We start from the raw sequence: 16,750 nt of genomic DNA, 5'->3' as shown, positions 1-16,750 counted from the left end.
ATTTTGCTTATATATAAATAAGTAGCACCTTTCACCATGGTTGAAAACAAAAACCATGGTGGTATACAAGGCCAATCACATTATTATTATGATAAATGGCCAAATTGTTGGTGCTATGATTCAAACCAATTTACTCCATGTACATCTCACCATGGTTGTTCTATATGACCGTTGTGACATATCCTTCAGTAAATACAAAAAAAAAGCGCCTAAAAATAAACTATTACCACGGTTAACACGATGACTATTGTGAAATTTGTGTTACGAAAGGTCTATTTTGTAGTAGTGACAACTTTTATCTTAATACTTACCACATATAACCGTACAGGCGGGAACATCTCTTCCATTACAACGGTAGCAAAAATTTCATATATATTTCTAGAGGATGTCACTTTTCTACCACCTGAAAGAGAAGTTGGATTTCCATATATTTGGTTCCCTGAACAGGACCGATTTCTATTGAACTATATGGGATATCCCCAATTGAATTATAGGAATTTAAAGGTTAGTTGGAAGACTTGTTAGAAAAGTACTTCATTCGACCAAATATGTTCCTATGGGGTGCTCCGATGTCATTAGTGAACAAGAAATATTGTGGAATGAGGTTGTGTATTAATTATCATTAGCTTAATAAAGTCGTCATTAAGAACAAGTGCTTATTACCTTGAGTTATCAATATACTTAATCTGTTGAAGGTAGCTATGATATTCTCAGAGATTGACATGCACTCTGGATATGACCATATCCAAGTAAGGAGTTCTGATTCACCAAAGACCATTTTTAGGACTCAACATGGCCACTTTGAATTCCATGTTCCCTATGGAGTGACCAACTCCCAAATAGTTTTAATGGATTACATGAACCATTTATTTCAACCATATATTGAGAAGTTCGTAGTAATCTTCATGGAAAACATCCTAGTTTACTCTTGAACTCCGTAAGAGCACATTGAGTATCTTAGGATTATACTTTCAGTTCTACGAGAAGTAGTGTTGAATTGGGAAAGATCAAAAAATGCATCTAAAGTAAAGAGTTTCTTCGAACTCACATGTTAATATCGAAGATTCATTATGGCATTCTCATAGGTAGCTCTACCATTGAATCAACAGGCTTGTAAGGAGACTCAATTTCATTGGGATTTTGAATGCGAACGGAGCTTCCAAAAGTAAAAAAAAAAGTTAACCACCGCTCATGTTTTAATTATTCCAAACCTTACACATGAGTACGAAGTTTTACACGACGCCTCAAATAAAGGGTTAGAGCGTGTTTTAATTCAAAATGGCTAGATGGTAACTTATGCGCCAGGACAATTGAAAACACATGAAGAAAACTATTAGACTCGTGGCCTAGCGTTAGTCTAGATTATTTTTATGCTTAAAGTGTGGAGACACTAGCTATTTTAGAGTGTGTTTTGAAACATTCTATAATCATAACAGTTTTAAGTATCTATTTGATAAAAAAAAGTTAAATATGTGTCAGAAAAGGTGAATGGTCTTTATCAATGACTATGATTTCAAATCAAAGTACCACCCTAGGACGTCCATAAGATGGAAGATGCATTGAGTAGAAACAAGTTACATGTAATAGAGTTAATGATGTTTGAATACAATTTTGAGTTAAATATACTATATCTCCTTCAATGTTAGCGAGTTTCAGTTTACCCTGCAAAAATATTCAATCGGGTTACACTTTAGGTCAACCCACTAACATTATCCAATGCTTCTCATTGCAAAAATCTATGAAGTATAAATGCTATTTATAAATTCTTATGAAAACCAATAAAGGTTATCCCATTAACATGACTCTCTCTCTCTCTCTCTCTCTCTCTCTCTCTCTCTCTCTCTCTCTCTATATATATATATATATATATATATATATATATATATATATATATATATATATATATATATATATATATATATATATATATATATATATATATATATATATATATATATATATATATATATCCTATAAACAGAGATCAATACTCATGCCTATGAAAACAACTTCTAACTAATCATATTGTCGCACCCCGAAAAATGAGAACATGACTTAGCAAAGTGCAATCTCATGCTCGCGGGATGGACTGAACAGAGTCGCTACCGAACTTTATTTATTCCTAAAAAGGGAAAGGGAAATATAGAAAAAAACCCAAGAAAGAACGACAATGATTATGGTTCTCGCAACCAAATCAGGTTTCAGGAGTCGATTACGCAAGGGGAAGGTATTAACACCCCTTACGTCTGTTGTACTAAACGGGAACCATTAGGTTAATTGTTCGAGTTAGTGTTAGCTTAGAAATCTTAGGCTTCTCAAGTTACTATGAGGGAAAGAATACTAGGATCAAAAGAAAAGAGAAGATGTTTTTGGATGTTTTACAATGAAAGGGACTAAACCTAAGTTTTTTTATTAATGGGCCTGGCAAGATTTCACAATCCTGCTCCTATGTATCTCAATATAGAACTCAAGGCACATGTAGTTCTGGGTAGAAAATGTTTGTTTGTTGGTCGATTTTAGCGAAATCTATCTTGTATTAATCAATGAGAAACATTGTTTTACCCAAAATAGATGAGGGGCAGACATATACATCACATCGAATGGATTTACAAATCAACATTAAAAAAATGTCATTTATCTCAACTCAACAATTATGGCTGAAGCATTGCTTTGCATCATCTTAAGACAATATGTCTTTCATTTATGAAAAGGTTTTTCTGATCGATCGCACGACAACAAAAAAAGAGTTTGATTCGTTGAATGTATTTTTGGGGTTGAAAGACGAGTATTTATGACTTGCAAGCTCTTACAACTTGGGTCTAATACTCGGGATTACGTATAGACCTTTCACCCACGTAAACTTTTTCTTCCAATTTTAATTATGAAAATGGTTTGAATGTTAACAAGTGTTTTGGAGGGAAGACGAACACGTATGGCTTCCATGCTCTTACAACTTGGGCTTAGCATTTGAGACTACGACTGGACCTTTCACCCGGGTAATATCTTTCTTCCAATTTTAATTATGAAAATGTATTGAAATTAAATTAAAATGATTAATGTACAAAGGTTTAAAATTATTAAAATTTAAGTTGATATTGCTTAAGAGCTCATTGTAAGCTAAGTGAAGGAATAAAAAAAACAAGTTATACTTACAACACACTTAAAAATTAAATCAAAATGAGTAAAATTAATAAGTATTGAAAAAAATAAGACTAAATACAAAAGGTTCAAAATGGTAAACAAAATCGTAAGAAGTTATATAATAAAATTCACAATAAAATGCAAGTATAAAAATAAAAACAAATAAAACTAAGATATGTTGTCACCAGGGATCAAACCCATGGCCTGGTGGGAAGCAGTGAATGCCTCTACCACCCGACCATGGATGACAAGTTGGAAATTAAATACGTTCATTAATACATGTAACAAAAACCATCCGAAATTTTTTAAAATAAAAAAGAGTTGGGCCCAAACGGGGGATGAGAGGGCTTGGAGCGGCGGATGAAAGCATCAAATCAGTCTTGGAAACTGTGAATTCTACTTTGATCAAGGCTTAAGTACCACTTAGATGGAGCACCCCTCAAGCTATCTTAGAATAAATGTATCATAAGTTTATCGTCCTCGACGTGCACAACCATTTTCCGATAGTTCATGATGAGGTGTCTTTAAGGGTATGAGTGTCCTTCGTACTTATTGAAATCAGGGGTCTTGAATTTTATGGGAATCACAAGACCAAACACTAAGCACGTCTCTCTAGCAGAAGCACCAAAGACTTGATAACCTTCCAGAGCCCTTAACCTTTTCTCAAGATGCTGAAAGTTATCCTTCATTCCTCTTATCTCTTCATGCCTTTCATCATCTTCGTCAAAAAAATCTGGAGCATGTTTTTTATTTTCGAAATAAGGTTACACACGTGCATGGACAGGGGGTGGTGCAAATGTGTGAACCACAAGATGAGTTTCATTGATAATTGGTAGAGGAATTGTCTGTTGGATGGATTGTACAATGTCAGGGGCACCTTCAACTGGAGGTGTAAAGCCGGGAGGTAAACTGAAGATTGGCCAAGTAGTAGGCATTGTTCTTGCAGGTTGGGGTTCAATCGTAGGACATGTGACTTCTGAAACGGCCGTTGTTTGAGTGTCCAACTTAGCCTTAATGACTTGTAGTATCTCCATGACTTGACCCATGTTCCCTCGTAGGTCCTCAAGTTTTGAGCTTACTCTCTCCAATTCTTGCTCTTGATCTGCCATTCTTTGACGAGCATTGGCTCTGGAATTGTACTGGTGTTAGGGACTCAATGTGGAACTGGAAGAAGACATAAAATGAGTTTTTGTTTGAAGAATGACATGGATGCATGTATGGGTGCATATATAGATTCATTTTGTGCAAAGCTCTTCGTTATCTTTGTTATTTATTTCAGCAATATTAGAACATATTGTTTGCCACATCTTGAATACGAATAAAAGCATGATAATTGAGACCCAAAATGACAACTTTCATTAAATTAAATTCAAATTCAAATACAAGTGATTTAACTTCAAGTTCAAATGATTCAAATTCAAAATACAAATGATTCAGATACAAGCAATTCAAATTCAAGTACAAGTAAACTTAAGCTCCATCTCGGCCCTTTTGATTGTAGCAAGATCTGTACTGAGCTTCTTAACCATTTTATTGTAAAACATGACAAAATTGAAAACTTGGGGAGGTGTGTTCTCTGGAAACATACACCAATCAGCTTCTTGGAGTTTTTCTGGGAGTTCCAACATGTTAAGGTTAGCAAATATAGCCAAGTTGAGGAACTTGTCATTCCATTAAACATACAGGTCTTGAAGTTTCTTGATGACGCACTGGTCTTCATCTAGGGCCGCTCTAGCCTCTCTATATAGTCTCCTCCAATACGCACAATCATTCTTTAAGAGCAAGTAGGTTGCATCACCTTTTTGGCTTTCCAAAACTGCAAACCTCCTATTAACTTTTTCCAACTGGTACTCGAGGCAGTGACAGTTTCTTTCAAGTTCTTCTTTCTGAAGGATCTCACGAGACAACTTATCTGTGAACTTCTTGAGAGTGTCCTTAAGTTCACGGATCTGGGCTTCAAATTCGAGCGTAATTTCCTTCTTTTCCATAAGAGACCTATCCAACATCCTTCCCAACTCATGAAATCTATATTTAGCTTTCTTGAGCTCTTCCTTTCTTGTATGGATCGCTGATGTAGAACCTATAAGGATATGATTAAGATCATCCTTCTGATCTTCCAATAACCTGGCTCTCTTGTTACTATCGTCAAGTTCCTTGGCTTTCCCCTTACATTCATCCTTCAGATTTTTATTTTCCAAGAAAGCTCGGTTCATCTTAATATGTAACTCAGTGTTCTCCAACTCGAGCTCTTTAACCTTAGCATTGAGTTTCTCCATGTCTTCAGGAAGTATAGGTTTTGGCTCAAGAACCTTAGGGAAAGATGAAACATCAAAGATGAATGGTAAATGGATCACTTCAACTCTCTCTTTCACCCATCGAGTGTACGGTTCTTTGACAAGAGTGTTCCTTTTTCCTAATTCTTTACCCTTTCTAACAACCTTCAACCAAGATTTTCGGATTGTTCTTACATCAGGAGTACTTGCTTGGATGTCAAAGAGCATAAACAATTGTAAGTCTTTTGCTTTAGGAGGACCATCCACGGAGTAGTCGTGTTGCATCTGAGATAAGATATGGTTATAATTTATACAACCCTTAGTTCCTAACAACAACACATTAGGAAATTTGCCACAGCTGCAAATGATGTATGGGGTTTCCCATTCTCTGACATACCATCTGATGGAACTCGCGGTGAGAGAAGCTAGTCTTTGAGGATATTTGAGCTCTTTTGCTACAAAAGGGCATTTTTCGTGCATATGTTGCATGAACCAAGTATAAAGCAAAGGAGCACAACATAACAAAGTTTCACCCTTCTTTTCATGTCGAGCGTGAAGGGCATGATAAATATGAGCTAAGAGAAATGGTAGAGGATTGCCAGAGAGAAAGACTTTTACAACTACATGATCCATAAACTTTTAAATGTTTAGGAAGAGCACAATCTCATGGATAAATAGAGCCAACACAACATAGAATGCCTTCCAGTTTCCTTCTTTCTTGAATTTCAGAGCTAATTCTTCCAAGAACCTTATGGAAAAACCTTTGAAACCCCCTTTCTCGATCCAATTGGCTAGAACAATTGGGACATCGATACTTAGGGCTAAGGCTAACTTCTTTGGGCCCACTTCATATTCAAGCTTTGGAAATAGATTGAAATTCTTTAACTTTAGACCCACAATTCTCTCAACTTATTCCAAAGTAAGAGCTAGTTGGAAATCATAAAATGTGAAACAACATAGAGGCGAATCATAATATTGTGCCAAAGAGCTGATAAGCCCATAGTCAACTTTCTTAGTCAGAAGGTTCAAAATTTTCCGATAGTCTTTTCCGAAGTCATTACGCTTATTTAGAGTCAAGTCAGAGATCAATCCTTGCAAACTGTCAAGCTTAGGTTCCTTGTACTTGAGTGAGAAAGTGTTTCTTCTTGGAGTTGTCATTTTCAAGTTCTCAATTCCTTAAACAAATATGAGACAACTAAGAGTTTTCTTTTGTGATGTTGATGCAATGTATATGGATGAATGTGATGCATTTTTTATATAAGTTCATAGGATCGAGGTATGAATAAATCTGATTGCTTCGTATAGAACAGGATTCTCACCAAGTATGGTCTAGGGTTTTAAAAAAAGCTCCTAGAGTCATGGATCCATTAGATTGTTTGCTGCCTGCGGAAACTTACTTTCCAGACATCAACTTCATCCAAAGAATCTACTCTAAGTGAGGTTCTTGTATCGATCCAACGAGAAATTCATCTAGCAGACCCACACTACGCAACCATCCTTCCTAGTTGGTCAAAGGATTAAGGTTCTATAAATGGTCCATAGAGTCATTGATCTTAATGAAAAATATTGAAGCTTATGACACTTACTTGTTGGGCGACAATATCCTCCAAAGGATATACTCTAAGTGAGGTTCTCGTACTGACCCTACGAGAAATTCATCTCGCGGACCCGCACTACTCAACCTCGTCCTATCTTATGCTTTTACTCGAGACTCGGGTAAGAAGTCTTTCCCACAAGGTTTGCAATCAGAGTATCCAAGTATCAAAGCATAATGGAACCAATACAACAGATTATATCAATATGACAATAAAGATAACAAAAGCAATAAAGAAAAGGCACACAAGTAAACAAACAAAGGCACACAAAAGACCTAACTAGGCTTGACTCACTTAGGGAAGTCATTATTCCCCAGTAGAGTCGCAATTTGTCGCACCTCAAAAAATGAGAACACGACTTAGCGAAGCGAAATCGCACGCTTGCGGGATGGACTGAACAGAGTATCCACCGGACTTTATTTATTCCTAAAAAGGGAATGGGAAATATCGATAAAACCCAAGAAAGAACGACAACGATTATGGTCGTCGCAACCAAATCAGGGTTAGGGAGTCGATTATACAAGGGGAAGGTATTAACACCCCTCACATCCATTGTACTCAACAGGAATCATTAGGTTAATTGTGTGTGTCAGTGTTAGCTTAGAAATGTTAGGCTTCTCAAGTTACTATGAGGGAAAGAATAATAGGATCAAAATAAAAGAAAAGATGTTTTTGGATTTTTTGCAACGAAAGGGACTTAACCTAAGTTTTTTATTAATGGGCCTGACAAGATTTCACAATCCTGCTCCTACGTATCTCAATAGAGAACTCAAGGAACACATAGTTCTGGGTAGAAAATTTTGTTTGTTGGTTGATTTTAAGAAAAGTTATCTTGTATTAATCGACGAGAATATTGTTTACCCAAAATAGATGAGGAGCGGATGTATACATCACATCGAATGGATTTAACAATCAACATTCCGAAAAACATCACTTATCTCAACTCAATAATTATGGATGAAGTAAATCTTTGCATCATCTTAAGACAAGACGTCTTTCGTTTATGAAAAGGTTTTTCTGATCGATCGCACGACGGCGAAAAAAGAGTTTGATTGGGTGAATGTATTTTTGGGGTTGAAAGACGAGTATTTATGACTTGGAAGCTCTTACAACTTGGGTCTAATACTCGGGATTACATCTAGACCTTTCACCCAGGTAATACTTTTCTTCCGATTTTAATTATGAAAATGGTTTGAATATTTACAAGTGATTTGGATGGAAGACGAACACTTATGACTTGCAAGCTCTTACAACTTGGGCTTAACATACGAGACTACGATTGAACCTTTCACCCAGGTAATATCTTTCTTCCAATTTTAATTATGAAAATGTCTTGAAATTAAATTAAATTGATTAATGTACAAAGGTTTAAAATTATTGAAAGTTAAGTTGATGTTGCTTAAGAGCTCATTGTAAGAAGGTCCAAGAGTAAGTCGGGTGAAGGAAATAAAAAAACAACAAGTTATATTTACAACACACTTAATAACTAAATCGAAAGGAGTAAAATTAACAAGTATTGAAAAAAAAAATAGGACTGAATACAAAAGGTGCAAAATGGTAAACAAAATCGTAAGTTGTATAATAAAATTCACAATAAAATGGCAAGTATATAAAAATAAAAACAAATAAAACTAAGATATGATGTCACCAGGGATCAAACCCATGGCCTGGTGGGAAGTAGTGAATGCCTCAACCACCCGACCATGGGTGACTAGTTGGAAATTATATACGTTCACTAATACATGTAACAAAAACCATCCGAAAATTTTTAAAATAAAAAAGGGTTGGGCCCAAACGAGAGGATGAAAGGGCTTGGCGCGGTGGGTCATCACCCGACCCGATTCCGCCTTGAATCAAAAGCCAAGGGAACCCTAAATTCAAACTCATGGCCACTTCTTCTTGGAAGAGCAGCGAAAACGAAAAATTTCTCATCCTTTCTGAAACATCGATCCATGACCTCTTTCCTTCAATGGCCGAAAAAACATCCTTTCCACTTTTCTTCTTCCTCCAATAAGATCCTCCTACCAACCATGATTCTCAACTCTCCCACTTTGTTCTTAAACTCAGCCGAGATGAACAAGATCTCGCCAGATGAAAATCTGACACGACTGGAAAACAATGGAGATACATCAACAACTTCCTTATCGCTACAAAACCGAATCTTAGTCCCTAAATCTTTTGACATTAACCAAGGTAAATACTCTGCTCTAACATGTTTTCATTCTCTAAAAAAAACAGAGACATAAATGAACAAAAGCGAAAAAACGGAATGACCAACTTTAAAATTCTTCTTCAAATCAAAATAAGCAATCACACATGATTCAATGTCAATAGATAAAAATAAAGCGAAAGAAAACACGAATCTGAAAGGACAAACTCGTCGTTCAGGTATGCTCTATATTCCCTTTCTTCTCGTGCTTCTTGTGTTGCGGATTTGTGTGTGAATCGGCGTTACCAGTATAATTTCAATTCCAAATGTACTATCTGTTTGTGATATGTGTCTAAATATTATTTTCCAGGTTGCGGTTTTGTTATGGTATGGGTGTTTGATTGTTATGGTTTGGTCGATATTTGTAGTGAGGTTGCAAGAATGGGAGTTTATGTTTTTGTTGGGATTTCTTAATGGTTATCTCTGTGTTTTCAAAATAGTGACGACTTCAGTTCTCTCCCCCTTTCTTTCTTCTTGCTGCTTTCTCTTATAATAATTTTTTTAGGTTTGAAAAAATGTATGTGTGTTAAAGAAGAAAAAAGAGAAAGATGGACATGTTTTTTAGCTTGTTGCAGAAAGAAAGAACAAATTGGTGTAACTTCTGCTACTGCTATGTTGTTTTTAACTTTTTTCTTATTTGGTATTTGAAAACAAAAGCAAATCCTATTAAACATAAAGGCTCTATACCAATAGTTACACTTGTTCTTTTCTCTCTCTTTTTTGAAATTCTGATTTTGACATTGCATTGCCTTATTTCTTGAATTCATTGGTTTGTGTTTGACATGATTTTTCTTTTGGTGCTAGGCCCTTCATGATGGAAATGACTCTTGTATTGATGACCTAGATGCTACTTGAAGCAATCATGGAAGACAAGAGGAGTCTTGAGGATCTTAATAATTAGGCCTTGAAAGAATTAGGGATTATTAATCTCTTTTTTTTGTTATAAGATCAAATGACATTAATATTATTCATGCTATTTGTAAACCAAACTTATGACATATGCCCCTTTTTCGAAATTTTAATGTGAAATGCAAAGGTGAGAAATGTGAAATGAATATTTGCTACTTCAAGATTCAAATGAATGACAATATGAAAAATGAATATCAAACTTGGTCACTTCAAAAATCAAATATAAATGTGAAATGCAAAAACAAATATACTTCCCAATTTTCTTTAATGAAGTCCCATAACATTCAAAGAAAAATCAAACATGATGAATGTATAGACAATGAATGTGTGGCCTAAAAATAAATAAATTCAATCTTATGATTCAAACAAAACTTAAATGGGTTAAAAAAGTGAAACATGAGATGAAACAACCACCTGGAGTGAAACAAACATGAGATGAAACATGAGACTTGGAAAACAAGGCCTCACTGTTTTGACATGGAATGTATGATTTGACCAACCAAATAATTATACAAAATTCACGTTGTCGACTTCACACACTAAGGACTATCTAATGGTCCAATGAAGTGATCAATGCAAATGAAATATTAATGAATGCAAAGGAATGAATGGTTGTGACTCTAATTGGTTAAAAGTTAACCAAAACCCAAAAAAATAATTCATAGAAACCTTAAGCACCCATATTGACAAAGGTTAAGTGAAATTCAACATCAATGTCAATCATGGACATGCAATGCATGTATGGAGGAACGTATGAATTGGTCAAATCAAATCAACTAAAGTGAATATTAATTCGGACTTGTGCATGAAAAATGAAACCTTTATGACTAGATGAAATGGTCACGAGAAATCAATTCAAATAACGAGATGTAGATGAATGAAACATAAACAAATGAATACAAACGACTGAAATGCAGATAAAAGATTTTAGATAGGGCAAAATTTGGAGTTCACAGATACCATGTATAAAAGCAAAAATATAAGTTACATAATTCCTCTATTTCTCATTCCAATTCAAGCTACATAAAATAGAAATCAGTAAGAGCACAAACCAACAAAAGGGCACTTAATTAATTATACATAAACAAAAAAAACAAATAATTAGAAATATGGAAAAAGATAGCAGTGATAAAAATGCACAATCAAGCAAATGCATCCCCATTCAGATTTGAGATTTGAGGGTGTTAAAGGGTAATGGCTGAAATTCAAATTGGCATTGCTATAAGTAAGAAAGAAGAGAATTTTACTTGGGGCGGGGATTGAATATGAAGTATGAAGCAGCAATAACAGTGATATTAGCGTAAAGGAATATTGTAAGTAAGGAAAAATGGTTTTCTTTCTACTTTATATATAGAAAACACTTTAAAAGTTAATTGAGGTTTGTTGTTGATGAAAAAGAAGAGTTGTGGAATTGGTGCGACAATTTCAAATGATAACTTAAGTCCTACATTATTTGAGTTATATATATATATATATATATATATATATATATATATATATATATATATATATATATATATATATATATATATATATATATATATATATATATTAACATCAACTTATAATTATAGTGTTGGAACTAAGATTCAACATTTATTTTTCATAATTTAATTATTTATTATTTAATATTTAAAAAACATAATAAAAATGATAGAATAGTTAATTATTAATTATTTTTTTTAAAAAAAAATATTTTTAAATAAAATAATTAAAAGTTAAAAATTAAAAAATAGAAAAATAGAAAAATAAAAACTTATAAATAGTGATTTGCTTACGATTTGAATCTCTATTGCTAACGATCGGAAAAGTTACGATTTGAATCTCTATCAGTGGCGGAACTGAGGGGGGACGTGGGAAAGCCACGACCACCCCTCAACTTTTTATTTTTTTTAATTCATATATATTAAATTACTAAAACATCATTGTTTTAAATAAAAATTAATTTTTATTTTTTATTTTTCATTCAAAGTTAGGTTAAAATACAGATAAGGTAAAAAGCTCCTACCTTTCCTTTCTTTCTCATATGGGTTTGCTACCGGCACCGGAATCGAAACAAATTAAAGTGATCGGCATCTAATAGGTAAAAAAACTTTATTCATTCTTCTTTTATAAAAAGTAACAAATTAAAGTGATTGCTTGATTTGTGTTTTTGAGATTTTTAGGGTTCTTCTTTCTTGATGTGTTAAAATAATCTATATGAGATTTATTAAGCCAATTCATAACACTGTAATTTACAAATATAGTTATACACTGTAATAAGATTTATTTAATCATTGTTGCTGCTAATTTCTAATAGTGAAGTTACCGGTATTTGAAAACGGATTAAAGTTGATTAATTAAGTTTATTAATTTTTTTCTCTTTTAATTTTTATGTTCTCTAAATTGATTTTTGGATCTGATATAATATTATAGGAAGAGTAAAGATGAAAAATAGGAAAATTGATTCTTTTGTCAAAAGGAAAGCATGTGAAATTGAAAGAGAAGAGAGAGATGAAGAAATTATAATCCCGACATCTGAATCTGAAACAGTTCTTGAGAATCCAACAATTGAAGAGCATCATGGTTTTGAAAATTCTTTGGAACGCGATCCTGGAAAGCGTCCTCCGATTTGGCAATATCCACCAAATCAAGTGGATGCAATACGAAGAGCTTATCTAAAATGGGGTCCATATCAAATTCATTTAGAAAACTATCCTTTGTCCGGTAACGAGGATCATCCGAGAAGGTTTCAACATGCTTGGTTTAGCATATTTCCATCCTGGTTAGAATATTCATCATCTAAAGATGCCGCATATTGCTTACCATGTTACCTTTTTAGCAAAAAACTAAGTGGACGTCCCGGATCACTTGTCTTTATTTCTATGGATTTTAGAAATTGGAAGAAAGTTAGGAATGAAAAACATTGTTCCTTTCTTAAACACATAGGGAAGGATCCTTGCTCACCACACAATAATGCAATGAAAGCTTGTCAAGACTTGTTGAATCAAGATGGTCATATTAGAAATGTTATTCAAGTGCAAAGTTCAAGTCAAAGAATGAATAATCGGTTACGACTCAAGACTTCAATTGACATTGTTCGTTGGTTAACACTACAAGCTTGTGCTTTTAGGGGTCACGACGAAAGTAGCAAATCAAGAAATCAAGGTAACTTTCTTGAGTTATTGAAACTTTTAGCATCCTACAATGATGAAGTTGCAAAAGTTGTGTTGGAAAATGCTCCACAAAATTGCAAGTATACTTCACATCAAATTCAAAAAGAGCTCTTGTAAATTCTTTCTAGTAGGGTGAAAAAGAGTATTCGTGAGGAAATTGGTGATTCCAAATTTTGTATCGTTGTTGATGAAGCTCGTGATGAGTCAAAAAAGGAACAAATGGCTCTTGTATTAAGATTTGTTGATAAAGTTGGTTTAATATAAGAGAGATTTTTTGATGTGGCACATGTTAAAGACACCACATCTTTAACTCTTAAGGAAGCAATATGTGATATACTTTCTCGACATAACCTTGATGTTTCTAACATTCGTGGCCAAGGGTATGATGGTTCTAGAAATATGAGAGGAGAATGGAATGATTTACAAACTCCTTTATGAAGGATTGCTCTTATGCATACTATGTTCATTGTTTTGCTCACCGATTGCAACTTGCATTAGTTACATCATCAAGAGAAGTCAAACCTGTTCATAAATTTTTTGAGAAGCTGATCTTTGTTGTGAATGTCGTTTGTTCTTCTACAAAGCGTCATGATGAGTTACAAGCTGCCCAATTAGAAGAAATTGCTTATTTGTTAGAGATTGATGAGATTGTAACTGGTAAAGGTGCAAATCAAGTTGGTACATTGAAACGAGCAGGAGATACTCGTTGGGGATCACATTACGATTCAATTTCTAGCTTGATAAACATGTATGAAGTAACTTGTTTAGTTTTTAAAAAAATTGCAAAATATAGAGGGAGTTATGCTACACGTGGGGATGCAGATAGTTGTTACAATTACTTGAAGGCATTTGATTTTATATTTATTTTGCACTTGATGAAAGAAATCATGGGAATAAAAGATATATTTTGTCAAGTCTTACAAAAAAAATCAAGATGTAGTTAATGCTATGAACTTGGTTCGTTCAACAAAACATCTTATTCAAGGTTTGAGAGAAAATGGTTGGGATATATTGTTTACTAAAGTGGTATCTTTTTATGAAAAGCATGGTATTGAGATTCCTGATCTTAATGATGTTCATTCAACAACAAGATTTGGACGCTCCCGTCTTGAAGAGAATCAAGTCACAATTCAACATTACTTTAAAGTTGAAATCTTTTTCACTACCATTGACAAACAGTTACAAGAGTTGAATAACAGATTCAGTGAGCAGGCAATGGATTTGTTAACTCTTTCTTGTTCTTTATCTCCAAAGGATGGATATAAAGCTTTTAGCATTGATACTATTTGTTCTTTAGTTGAAAAATATTATCCTATGGATTTTAGTGATCAAGAGAAGAATAATTTCCAATTTCAACTCCAACATTTTCTATTTGTTGCTTGTCAAGCATCAAACTTGAATAATTTATCAACTACTCAAGAACTATGTTCATGTTTGGTTGCATCTGGATAGGCTAAAACTTATTTCTTGATTGATAGACTACTTCGTCTTATCATGACTCTTCCCGTTTCTACGGCCACAACTGAGAGGTCTTTTTCAGCAATGAAAATTATTAAGACTAAGTTGAGAAACAAGATGGATGATGGGTTTCTTGGAGATTTCAAGTCACTCGGAACGCGTAAAGTATTATTTTAAGGTAGTTTTAAGTCATGTAATTTAAATTTTTAGTAATTAACTTTGTATTTATTTTAACTTTAATGTTTTATTTAAAATACTATTTACATTTTATTTATAATCTTTATTTTACGTTAGCGGTCATCCCAAATTTTTTTATCTGACTTTGCCACTCATCTCTATCCCAAATTTAAAAATGAAAAAAAACAAGCAATCTCTATTGCTAACGATTTGCTTACACAATCAAATGTGAATGATATGTCATATACAACATGTGGGGTTGTACAGTATGTATAAAGGACTCAATGATTTTATTTTACAATAACTAATTTTATTTATATAATTTAGAACTCATTTAATTGTACCTTTGGCCCTTTTAAATATTGTGATTATGCATTTTTGACCCCCTTTATATATTTTAATTCTCTATATTCTTCAAATTCTTCTTTGGCCGTTTATTTATTATTTTTGTCACGTTTTATTATTAATTTTAAAACAAGTGCCACTTTAACTTTGAGATTTGGTGTTACATCAATAAATAATATCTTAGAAGGTAAGATTTGAAGGAACTTAAAAAGAAACTGTCAAATAAAAAACAATTAACTTTTTTACTATATTACCACACTATTAAAAGAAAATAACCACAATGCTACACTATTATAAGAAAATAATCACAATACCACACTTTTCATATATATATATATATATATATATATATATATATATATATATATATATATATATATATATATATATATATATATATATATATATATATATATATATATATATATATATATATATATATATATATATATATATATATTATATTTAAAGTAAAGATATTATAGAGTTGCCGCCCAATGAATAGATGGCACCTCTCAAAATATAAATGTAACCGCCCATTGGCATTGTGGTGTTACAATTTTTTTTTAAATAATTTAATATTAATAAAGAATATTAATTATAAGTATAATTAATATTAATAATAAATTTTAATAATAAATTTTAAAAATATTAAAAATAAATATATATTAATTAATATGTTTAAAGTAAATATAAAAATTAATAATAAATGTATATTAATTACTTTTGTAGTTATAATAAAATAATTTAAATTTATTTTGATGTACATAATTAATAGAATTAAATTATTTATTAGATTTTAATTATTAATAAAATATGTTAATTAGATTTTAAGTATTATAAAATAATTTCAAATAGTTTAAATTGATTTATATGTATATAATTATTTTATTAAAAGAGTACAACTTTGTCACTGCAATGAGCAGATGCTTTGATTATTTTATTATTTAAGTACAACTCCGTCACTGCAATGGACGGATGCTCTGATTATTTTATTATCTAAGTACAACTATGTCACTGCAATATACTGATGCTTTGATTATTTTATTATTTAAGTACAACTCCGTCACTGCAATGTGTAGATGCTCACTACGCCAAAAATGACTTTTAACAGCGCATCTTAGACAGCGCTTTTAAAAGAAAGCGCTGTCTAAGGTTAAAATTAAAATAAAACACGGAAAATGTTCTAAAAAAGTAATGAAAGCGCTGTCTAAGGGGGGGTCTTAGACAGCGCTTTTAGAAAGCGCTGTCTAAGACCCCCCTTAGACAGCGCTTTTAGAAAGCGCTTTTAAATATAGACCTTAGTCAGCGCTTTTGATAAAGCGCTGTCTAAAGTCTTTAAATTAAAAAAAAAATTAAAACCAAAAGCGCTGTCCTCTTTCCCTCTTCATTTTTCCTCTACTCATTCTGCTCCCAATTTACACTTCACTGACACACACACACAAACACCAATTTCCTCCAATCCAATCAACCCTAAAAACCCCATTT

The 16,750-nt window shown here is 32.8% G+C and overlaps 1 long non-coding RNA gene across 1 annotated transcript; it reads left to right on the top strand.

Moving 5' to 3' along the window:
* The first annotated feature begins 8,882 nt into the window (after positions 1-8,882).
* Positions 8,883-10,282, top strand: LOC127085493 (uncharacterized). The gene is made up of 3 exons (XR_007789158.1): positions 8,883-9,202; positions 9,344-9,397; positions 10,023-10,282. It is a non-coding gene; the product is annotated as an uncharacterized LOC127085493 (long non-coding RNA).
* The last annotated feature ends 6,468 nt before the right edge of the window (positions 10,283-16,750 follow it).

Source organism: Lathyrus oleraceus, chromosome 5 (assembly GCF_024323335.1).
Source record: "Lathyrus oleraceus cultivar Zhongwan6 chromosome 5, CAAS_Psat_ZW6_1.0, whole genome shotgun sequence".
Lineage (NCBI taxonomy): Eukaryota > Viridiplantae > Streptophyta > Magnoliopsida > Fabales > Fabaceae > Lathyrus > Lathyrus oleraceus.
Note: the sequence above shows the minus strand (reverse complement) of the source record. Positions and strands in the feature narration are given on the sequence as shown.